The 10,564-nt window shown below is 38.2% G+C and overlaps 1 long non-coding RNA gene across 4 annotated transcripts; it reads left to right on the forward strand.

Moving 5' to 3' along the window:
- Positions 1-722: 722 nt before the first annotated feature.
- LOC105072352 (uncharacterized) lies at positions 723-8,721 on the forward strand. Of its 4 annotated transcripts, none has more exons than XR_006726478.2 (5): positions 723-1,411; positions 1,589-2,504; positions 3,136-3,208; positions 3,504-3,595; positions 7,636-8,721. It is a non-coding gene; the product is annotated as an uncharacterized LOC105072352 (long non-coding RNA). The 4 variants fall into 4 exon arrangements; XR_006726479.2 differs by lacking the exon at positions 723-1,411 and having other exon boundaries at positions 1,421-2,197; positions 2,375-2,504; XR_006726481.2 differs by lacking the exon at positions 723-1,411 and having other exon boundaries at positions 1,421-1,800; positions 1,947-2,504.
- Positions 8,722-10,564: the final 1,843 nt, after the last annotated feature.

Genomic DNA, 10,564 nt, shown 5'->3' on the forward strand with positions numbered 1-10,564 from the left:
GAAGTGAAATTTGTTGGACCCAAGGAAGTGGAATTCATTACGTTTTAAAATGTCAGTCAGTCATTCATTTGATTGTTTATGGGGTGTTTCTTATTTTCCAGCCCTATGTTTGCACATTTTTTTACTGTCCTATAAAAAGGCTTAATAATAGATACTATTAGCCCCATATTCCAAATGAATTAACTGACATTTAAAGGGGCCCAGGTCACATAATGAATAAAAGTCAAGGCTGAGATTAAATCCAGAGTATTTGGGCTTCTCTCATTGTCCCATGAAGTCTCAATAAACTAATGACAGTTAGTAGTAACACAGCTAAATAGCACTGATGTAGCTGTGGCCACCTGTTAGACACCATCACAGACAGTGTCGGATTTTTTTTCACATCACACACAGTTAAGTATTATAACAATCAGAAGTCTCAGCTTATATTTATTTAGTGTAGAGAGATGTTAATATTTTTAATCTCAGTCTGTTTGATTCTAAATTCCATACATTCTAGGGGTTCTTAATCAGGAATGTGTGGATAGAATTCAAGGGGTCCATTGACCTGGAACTGAAAAAAAATGGTCATTTTCATTCTAATCTTTAACTAAAATTTAACATTTTTTTCAACTATGAAATGGTGACAAGAAAGAAAGAAAGGAAAGAAGGAATCACAGTAGTATTGAAGGCCCAAGGCACCAAAGGTGTCTAGTGTATAAACACGGTTAAGATTCAAAACTTCCATACTGTCTCTCAAAAGAGTTATTAAATCCCTACCATAGCACTGGGTTTCATCATACATCAAAAGAAAAAATTACTCCAAGGGAGCTCAGAGATTTGTGAAGGAAATGGGTGTGAACATAAATATATGTATAGCAGTTAAAGGTCATACAAGGTGGTGAGAGAAGAGAGAAAAACACCAGCGTTACCCAGACAGCCTCTCAGGAATAGAAGCCCCCAGAAGACGTTTCTTAAAAGAAAAGCTACATGAACTGCATCATCAAGAATAGGAACTCATCTTTCAACAACAGTTCAGGGAATGAGTAAGAATTCTTGGTAAAAAGAATAACTTGTGCAAAGCACTAAAATTTGAGAGTCAGGCTGCATTTGGAGAACTCAAAACATCTCAGGACGAGTGGGCTGCACGGGGAATGTCAGGGAGTGTCAGAGGCGGAGGCGACAAACCTGTAAGGGACCGTGGTGAGCGGACCGTGGTGAGGGGACCGTGGTGAGGGGACCGTGGTGAGGATCGCGCTGCCGCAACAAGGTGCTGAGTCCGTGGAAGAGGGGGAAAGACTTGGGAAGGATCTACATGCTCTGAGAATGAGCAGCGTGTTTAACCAACAACTGATTGGGACTGAACTCTATACACCATCAGTATTCCCTGACTACAAGGGCTGCTTTGCCTCAGACCCGCCTTAAATATCAGGTACTTGATTTCTTAGAGATGCTGCGGAGAGAGGCGAGGTCGACGAGATGCCCAGTAACATGAGCCGCAGCTGCTTTGTGTGGGGTCTGGGGCTCTGGAATTTTAACCAGATGTTATGACACAGCCTCGGTTTGTTTTTCTTCTGAGTGTAGTTCTCACTTTATTCCGTTCACCCAGACCTACAGCTGGGAACAGAGGTTGGAAACGAGAGGGCTTGTATGGGTTCTAAGGGACGTAAAAGGAAGGAGACGAAAGCGTCGGCACTCGGAATCCTGACTTCTGTTGCAGAGATTAACGTAGCTCTTCGCGCACTGCTCGGAGGAGAGGAGTCCACAGCTTCAGCTGGAAAAAAAACAAGCGACATTTGCCAAAACTGTTGAGCAGCACTGGTGAGACTAAAGTTGGGATGGGAGGGGCTTGTGTGTTAATGGTGGCCAGTGATAAAATTTATTACAATAACAGTCACTGGGCCCTTTCTGCGTGTCCAACACTATGCTAAACATTTTGCAAACATGAGCTCATTTTTTCCTTACAGGAATCCCATGAGGTAGGAATTACTTTTCTCGTTTTACCGATCAGAAAGTTGTGCTTAGCGAGCTTAAGTAGTTTCTCAGACTTCACCCTACAGTCCACCTGTGCAGAAGCCAAGATTTATATGCAGGTCTGGTTGCCTCCAAGCCCCTGCTCTGTAAAGAGGTACTTTTATTTAGTGGAAGGAGCACTTTTTAAGGAGTCGGTCTAGATCTAACTTCTCACTCTGCCACTTGATTCGCTGTGAAATCTGGGGTAAGTGATTTACTCTCTGTTTCTTGGCTTCTTTATATGCAAAATGGGATTAGTAATTTTACTTACTGCAGATATTGTTGTGGAAACCAAATGAATTCCTGTACATAAAAAGAGTTTTCGATGTGATCAAATTCTATGTCAAAGAATTTCCATTATTTTTATTTACCTATCTCCAAGCCTCAGTTTTCATTCCTCTTCAAATTTGGGATAATAGTAGTCCTGCATAGCGCACGTGGATGTTGGAAGAAACAACCAAGATGATCTACGAGGAAGTGCTTTATAAACTGCAAAGCATTGAACAAATGAGGTAATGTGCAAGCAATCACCTTATAATTCTAATGGGCTGTAAAGGATTACAGTGATTACTGTCAGTTCCTTGGAGACTAATAACATGTATCACTAGTTAATATTCTTTCACTTTTATTAGGTTCTTTAGATTGCTGTGGCGTATATTTTCCAAGTCACTTGGCATAGAACTTCCTCCCAGCCAGCTCTCCCACTCCCAGACCCTCTGCCGCTATAAAACAAGATGACGCCAGCGTGAAAGTGGCAGCGTGTTCTTTGAATGACCTGCCAAAGTCAGAGCCTCATGTCTTACATATCCTAAGATCTGCACATGCATTAATACTGTAAAAGAGGTTTTGTGAAAGAGACAAATACAAACACCATGAGGTCACTTCTTCCAGAGTGTAACAGGATGCAGACTCTTGGAAGGAAATAGTATAAATGTCCTATTGGAAAATTTTGTCTCTGAGTACAGAACACATTATAAATTTTTCCAGAATCCTCCAACATACAGTACATCAAACAGTGTGCCTTTTCTTTTCTTTCCTTTATTTCTCTCTCTCTTTAAGGAGTTCTATTTTCAGAGAAAGGAGGAAAAGCTGGGAGGAGTTTCTAGTTACTAAGGATTTCCAACATCAGTTTCTGTTCTTCAGGCTCCAGTCTGTTTGCAGAGAGAGCAGTCTGATCAGTCCAGGATCAAGGTCCCAGTCCCACTTTGTCAGCTGGGTGAGTAGTTCAATTTTCTCAACCCTCTTCATCTGCCAAGGAGGGCAGTGGGACATGCAGTTAAATAAACACTAACGTGGAAATCAGGAGATTTGCAAGTAATTGTAGGATGACAAAATAACTTTGAATGATGTCTACTAAATTTCTAACACCACTTGGCAGAGGCTCACTAAACAGTTGTTGAATTATAAAAGGTATATATATGTATATATGTATGTATATACATAAAATACTCAGCAGTCAGCAAAATTTCAACAGCGGCATCATTGTACCGATCTGATTGTTGTACTTCTAGACTGCTGGTGGTGCTAGCCATGGTGTAGCTGCTTGTTCTGGGAACAAAAGAATGACTCCAGAGGATGTATAAGAGCTGTGAGCTGAACTCAGGTCTGTTGTCTCCACTATACTATGTGAGTGAATTGGCCTGTCTGAGCCTCAGTTTCCCTATCTATACATGAAGCAGTTAGACTAGATAATCCCTAAAAAACCTTCCAGCTCTGTGAGTCTACTCTATATAACACAACACATAACAATTTAGGGATTCTGGACTTGGAAAGAATTTTCTGTAAAAATTCAACCCTAAGTCCCCAGTTCAGAAAAAAAAAACACATCAAACACATAAAAAGTCATATGATCTCTTATTACAGCCAGTAGTGCCATAGTTTCCTTTGGTGTCTTATCTGAGAACTTGGCTGCTTGGTTAACTTTTGACTATATATAGAAAAACACTAAGTGGCTAATTGACATCTTTTACTCTTACCTCATACCCTGGGTAATTAATTTTCTTTTTTCAAAAGCCTCATAGATTGCAACTGTTGATCTTCAGTCTTTTATTTAGACCAATGATTTTCATTCATGACTGCACATTAATGTCATCTGCACAGCACTTAAAACATAAAGATGTCCAGGCCCCATTCTTACTGATTCTGATTTAATTGGTCTGACTTGATTGAGGTGGAGTCCAGTTATCTTTTTTTTTTTTTTTTTTGAAGCTATCCAAGTGATTCTACTAAGTAGTCAGGGTTGAGAACAACTAACCTAGAGCAGTGTCACTTAAATTTTAAAGTGCAAACAAATCACCTGGGGACCTCGTTTAAATGCAGATTCTGATCCTACAGGTTTGAGGCAGGATCTGAGATTTTATATTTCCAATAAACTACCAGGTGATGATGCTTTGACCTTTGCGATTAGAAGTGTGGTCCAAGGACCAGCAACATTAGAATCTCTGGGGAGGATGTTAGAATGCAGAATCTCAGGCCCCATCCCAGACCTACTATATTAGATTTCTCTAGAGAAACAGAACCAATAGGAGATATATAGGTATAAAGAAATTTAAAGAAAAAAAAGAAGAAGACAAATGAACTTAAATATAAAACAGAAACAGACTGACAGACATAGAATACAGACTTATGGTTGCCGGGGGGGAGGTGGGTGGGAGGAGAAAGATTGGGAGTTAGAGATTTGTAGATACTGACAGGTATATATAGAATAGATAAACAAGCTTAAACTGTATAGTACAGGGAAATATATACAAGATCTTGTGGTAGCTCATTGGGAGGAAGAATATGGGAATGAATACTTGTATGTTCATGTAAGACTAAAAAGTTGTGTTGTGCATCAGAAATTGACACAGCATTGTAAACCGACTATAGCTCAAATAAATAAATAAATACGTAAATAGATAAATAATAATTATGAGGTATTGGCTCATGTGATTATGGAAGGTCACAATCTCAAGGTGTACGATGGGCAAGCTAGAGACCTAGGAGAGCCGATAGTGTAGTTCCACTCTGATTCTGAAGGCCTGAGAACCAGGATTGCAGAGGGTGTAGTTCTAGTCTAAATGACATGCTTGACACTCAGGAAGAGCTGATGTTTCAGTTTGAGTCAGCAGGTAGGGGAAAAGCAAATGTCCCAGCTCAAGGCAGTCAAGGCTGGAGGAGTTCCCTCTTACTCTAGGTGGGTCAGTCTTTTTGTTCTATTCAGGCCTTCAAGTGATTAGATGGGGCCCACCCACAGTAGGGAGGGCAGTCTGCTTTACTCAGTCTACTAATTCAAGTGTTATTCACATCCAGAAACACCCTGACATGACCAGAATAATATTTGACCAAATGCCTGGACACCACATGGCCCAGTCAGGTTGACATATAAAATTAATTATCATACCTACTGAATCAGAATATGTGCATTGAATACATAAAGTATGAAAAACACTGCGCTTCAATAACACTTCTCAAACTTTTTGAACTGTTGACCCCTTTTAAACTTAAAAATTACTGAGGATGCCAAAGTAGTTGTTTATATGGGTTATATCTAGTGATATTTCCTATGTTAGAAATAAAAACTGAGGACTTTCAAGATATTTATTTATTAATTGGTTTCAAAAACAGTAATAAACCCATTATATGTTAACATAAATAAAATTTTCATGAAAAATAACCATATATTTTAAAAACAAAAATTATGAGAAGAATTGCATTATTATATGACTTTCCAAATCTCTTTAATGTCTGGTTTAATATAAAGCAGCTGGATACTCATACTTGCTTTTTAATTTAATGTTTGGCAATGTCATATGTCATGTAGATTCTGGAAAACTCCACTCTCAGAAGATAAAGAGTATAAATGGCAAACAACATCTTAATATTATTGTAAAAATCTAACTTTGAACACTCTCTAAAAATGTCTCATGGGCCTCCAGAGTTTCCAGGACTACCCTTTGAGACTGCTGTTCAAAAGAAAATCTAGAGAATCAACATAACTCCTTATAAAACAGTCAACCTCGGATCTCACCAGCAAACTGGCCAAAATTCTACTGAAATGTAGGGTAATTACAGCACTTTCTGGAAGAAGGCAGCCCTTTTTTTTTTCACCAGCAAATTATGCAGTACTGCCAGCAGTTTCAAGGACCAATGATTAGAATGCTGTTCTGAAAGTTTACTAACTCCTCGCTCTACAGCAAGTTTTTCTCAACCTCAGCACCACTCATATGTTGAGCGGCATAATTTGTTGCTGAAGTGGGCTGTCCTGTGCAGTGTAGGAGGTCTCACAGCATCTTTGGCCTCTACCCACTAGATACTATCACCTTTTCCCCATTGTGGCTACCGAAAATGTCTCCAGACAGCATCAAATAGCCCCTGGAAGGCAAAATGATGCCTAGCTGAGAAGCACTGCTATAGACTAAGAGAAACAATGAGGGTGGTGACGGTAGGAGACAAGGTTTCTATTTCTGATTTTGTGTTTTTGTGGATGATTGTGCCTTTAACAGGAATCGGAAATAAAGGAAGGAGAAAAGTCTTGAGAAAAGAGACAGTGAATTCAAGTTTGTGGTGTTGACTTTGAAATATCCAAGGGCTCTCTGCATGGTTAGAACGTGGAGTGTTATCAAAGGAAATGCTACCAAAACACTGGAAACAAAGTTTCTCCAGAGTTCCAGAATAACTCCAAGACAATACCACATAATTAGATATGAAAAAGAAATTTTTAAGATTTTTTACTGTGTTCAGGGCACCTCATAAGACCTCTTAAAAATAGTTGTTATTCTAGCAAATATGACCTTTTTCTGATGAGAAACTGTAGATTGAGAGGAGCTGAGCAACTGTTCAAAGTAAAAAACTCATAAATGGCTAAGTTTGGTTCGACTCTAGAGTCTAAGGGCTTTCTGCCACCCCCTTCTCTCCCTTCCCCAGTCTCTCAATCTCTTTTTTTCATTCATCAAATATAAATGGTTCCCATGTTCCAGAAAATACATATGGTGCCGGTATACATTAAAGAATAGATATCATCATTGTCCCTTACAGAGCTCTCAATCTAACAGCAAAGATAGGAAACTAAACAAGGAATAATACTGTGTCAACTGCTATGATCAAGAAATCAGAGCCAAAGGATCCCAAGGCAGGACCATTTATTCCAGTCTCTAAAGGGGAGGTCAGGAAAGCTCCCTAATAGAAAGTGATACTTAAGAGCTTACTGATGAGTAAGAATTAGAAAAAGAGGAGGGGAATGTTCTACTCTGAAGAAATACTGTGTGTTTGAAGGATGATTCTCGCTGTTTTTAGGTCTAAATTCTTTTGTTTTCTTTACTCTTTTATCCCAACAACACTTACAGCAGTTTGTTAATATGCAATTTCATTAAACCACATCATAAACATGTGGTTGTATTTTTGGAAAGTACCTTTCTCTGAATGTCAATTAAATTGTACCAGCAGAGGCGTTATGGCATGGTGGAATACTGAAGCCTAAATCCAAATCCCAAGTTTGTTCATTCCAGGAGTGAGACATTCAGTAAGGTGGTTCCCTTCTGAATTTTTATTTTCTTCACTTGTAAAATGGCAACGGGCTATTGTAAAGGCCAGAAAACATAATACATACAGAGATGCTTGTCCAAATGTAGGCTTTCATTAATAACTAGACTTTTATTCTTCCAGGTCAAAGGATCAGCCTGAAAAAGTCATGAAATGTGAACACAAAAGGCATGTTCAAGTAAAAGCAAGTAACCCATATTAGGTGAAGCCTTGAGATCTGATGCTACAAGAGACTGAAAAGCAAGTTTAAACAGTATACTCGTGGGTCTTAAATACAGAGGGAAGAGCTTACTGAGTTCAATAGGTGATTCTTCCCATGTAGAGGATCACTGTTTATTATTGACACCAGAGCAAAAGCCAATATTCTTTGAGGCAACTCTCCAGCATCTGTCAGTATCTATAAAGGTTTTTATAAAGGACACTAGATTATATGCTGTTGTTTTCACAACTGATTCAGAAGTAGTTTAAACATTTTTTCATTTTTCCAAGTATATCTGATTTGAAATTGGGCTCCAGAAAGCTGTTTAATAGATGCAGTAACATTTTGGGGGTACACAAAGAGAAATATAAATATTAAGTTACATTTAGAAATGTCTTAAGAACTTCCAGACTATATATGTAGCTGTACAGCCAAGAAGCTTGTGTATGCAGCAAGAGTCTGCAGGACCAAGTATGTGGTCTTGGTGAGGTTGCACTGATGTCACATAGGACCCTGAGCTGAATGCAAGGGATGTTCTTGAGAAAGCAACTGTGAACTAATTGTCTGGAGAGAGGACCCCTTGAGGCCATTGAGTAGTCTGGTCTCAGGCACAGCCAGGAGATCCTGTTGAGAAGACCTCTTGAAAAAAATGCACAGTTCAAGACGGGGACATTGCCAAAGACACTTCTGAGAGGTCTTCTTGAGGAGACCAGAATGGCATCCGGTATGATATACAGAGCCCAAGTCCAGGAGGCACAAGACTCGAATCTGAGTTACTCAGCTAGTAACTATTATTAGCTGAATCTTCCACAAGTCACTTTACCGCCCTAAGACTCATTTTCATGATCTTCAAAATTTAATAAATCTTATTTATAAGGTTGTTGTGAGAAAGAAATAATATCACGTCTCATAAAACTCTTGTGCAATTTAAGATATTGTACAAAACATAACACATAAAATGTAAGTTGCAGACCAGAGAACTCAATAAAAATGTTATTAAACACAGGAAATGATTAATTTTGTTTTAATTTTTAACAGTATGTATGTATTTGGAGCACAATGCTTTCCTAGGCTCTACACTACCCTAATTTTATCTTAAACATGTTTAACTCCTTCCCAGTAAAATTAAAAGAAAATTCCCAATTGAAAAGCAAGATAAATCTCAAATAAAGACATAAGTTAATACTTAAGAAAAAAGAAAAGAGCATGAATTGTTGGCATCATACAAGAAATTGAACTAAACACGGTTAGAAGTGCCCAATGTATAATTCTTGCACAATGTGAGACTTAGTATTTAGGACTTTCTGACTAATGAGAGAAGGAAAGAGCCTAGAGTCCAGAAGTATTTAAAATTAGCATTAGAAGCCTTTCTTTTCCAGGGGTGTACATTCATTGCTGCACTTTTTCACTGTGAAATGAGTTTCTGTGACAGTCAGAATGTGGGGACATAATGTTCTCCAACTAGAAGCTAAATGTCTGGAAGTGGATCTTCTGAGACAAATGGTATGAGACATTTATTAACGTTTTACATCCGTAGTTAAACTGCTCACTAGAAAGCTCTGACTATTTTTAATTCTCATTAGTAGTCCTAGAGGATGTCTGTTTTCTCACTATGTTACCAACATGGGATATTCAAAAACTTTCTATTAAGAGTTATAAAATCTACTAGACTATAAACTGTATCAACTATTATATTTTATATTTCTTTGAATATAGATAAATGAAGTATTGGTCCTCAAAATTTTGCTCAGTGGTGTAAATAAAACTATTTGATCAGTGGGCAGTCACCCCATCATTTATAAGATATTTACAAATTTTCTCACTCCCGTGCGAATGATGTGAAAGTGTCTGTTTTCCTACATCCTGAGTATTATATTTTCCAACCCTCCCCTCAAATCTTAAAAACTTATAAGAAGAAAATAGTTTACTCTGTTTCATTAGTAAATATTTGAATACAGTTTGGATACATTTTTCTAAACATTAACTTTTATAATAAATAAAAAGGGAGAGAATTAGAGTATCTGTAGAATGAATTAATGTCTGGGGTAAATAGGGCAATGGTAAAGATAGATGGGAAGATCAAGCTGGATTTAAAAGCCAGAACTCTTTTTAAACCAAGATACAGATCATATAGGTAATACAAGAAGTGGAATTAAGGAAATGCAAAAACAGAGCTAGGAAAAAAATAAATAAAATCGACCATACACAACTCATTCCATGTGCTCGATGACCAGTAAAAAAAAAAGGTTACCACATTCCAGTACTAGATTCCAGGACCTTTCCTCCTTTCATGAGCTGGTGCCATGCCACTTTTCATCCTGTCCTTAACCCTTGATTTCATTTCCATCTTGTGGTCTCCCTTCTGCCCTTTGGACTTGGCATGGATGCTTGGATTCCTTGGCTTTGAACTTTGTTGAACGCTGAAGACTTTGACTCATACTCACCTTTTCAATTCATTGCTCTTGGATCCCTTGGGTAATATCCTTTGGGCCATAACCTTTCCAGTATTTCAGACCACAAAGTTTGTGTACAGTACTCATACTGGGGTGTTTCAGGGTGCATTTGCGTAGTTTGGTTAAAGAGGTAATAATGATGGGTAAAGGTATGGGCTTGTAGATGGAAAAGATTACCTGAGCCTTGCATCCTTTTTTGAGTAGTACTGATATATATACATGATTCGTAATAGTAACAATTATCTCTTATAATCTGCAAGCATGACCCTGTGTCTTTATTATATGCTATTCAGAATGCAAAGACCTTCAACTATCCATTTACTCATCCAGATCCTTCAAGATTTTGGCACAAATAGTATCTCCTTCCTTGATTTGGCCAGGCTGTTAGTTGTTCTGTTCT

Source organism: Camelus bactrianus, chromosome 1 (genome assembly GCF_048773025.1).
Source record: "Camelus bactrianus isolate YW-2024 breed Bactrian camel chromosome 1, ASM4877302v1, whole genome shotgun sequence".
NCBI lineage: Eukaryota > Metazoa > Chordata > Mammalia > Artiodactyla > Camelidae > Camelus > Camelus bactrianus.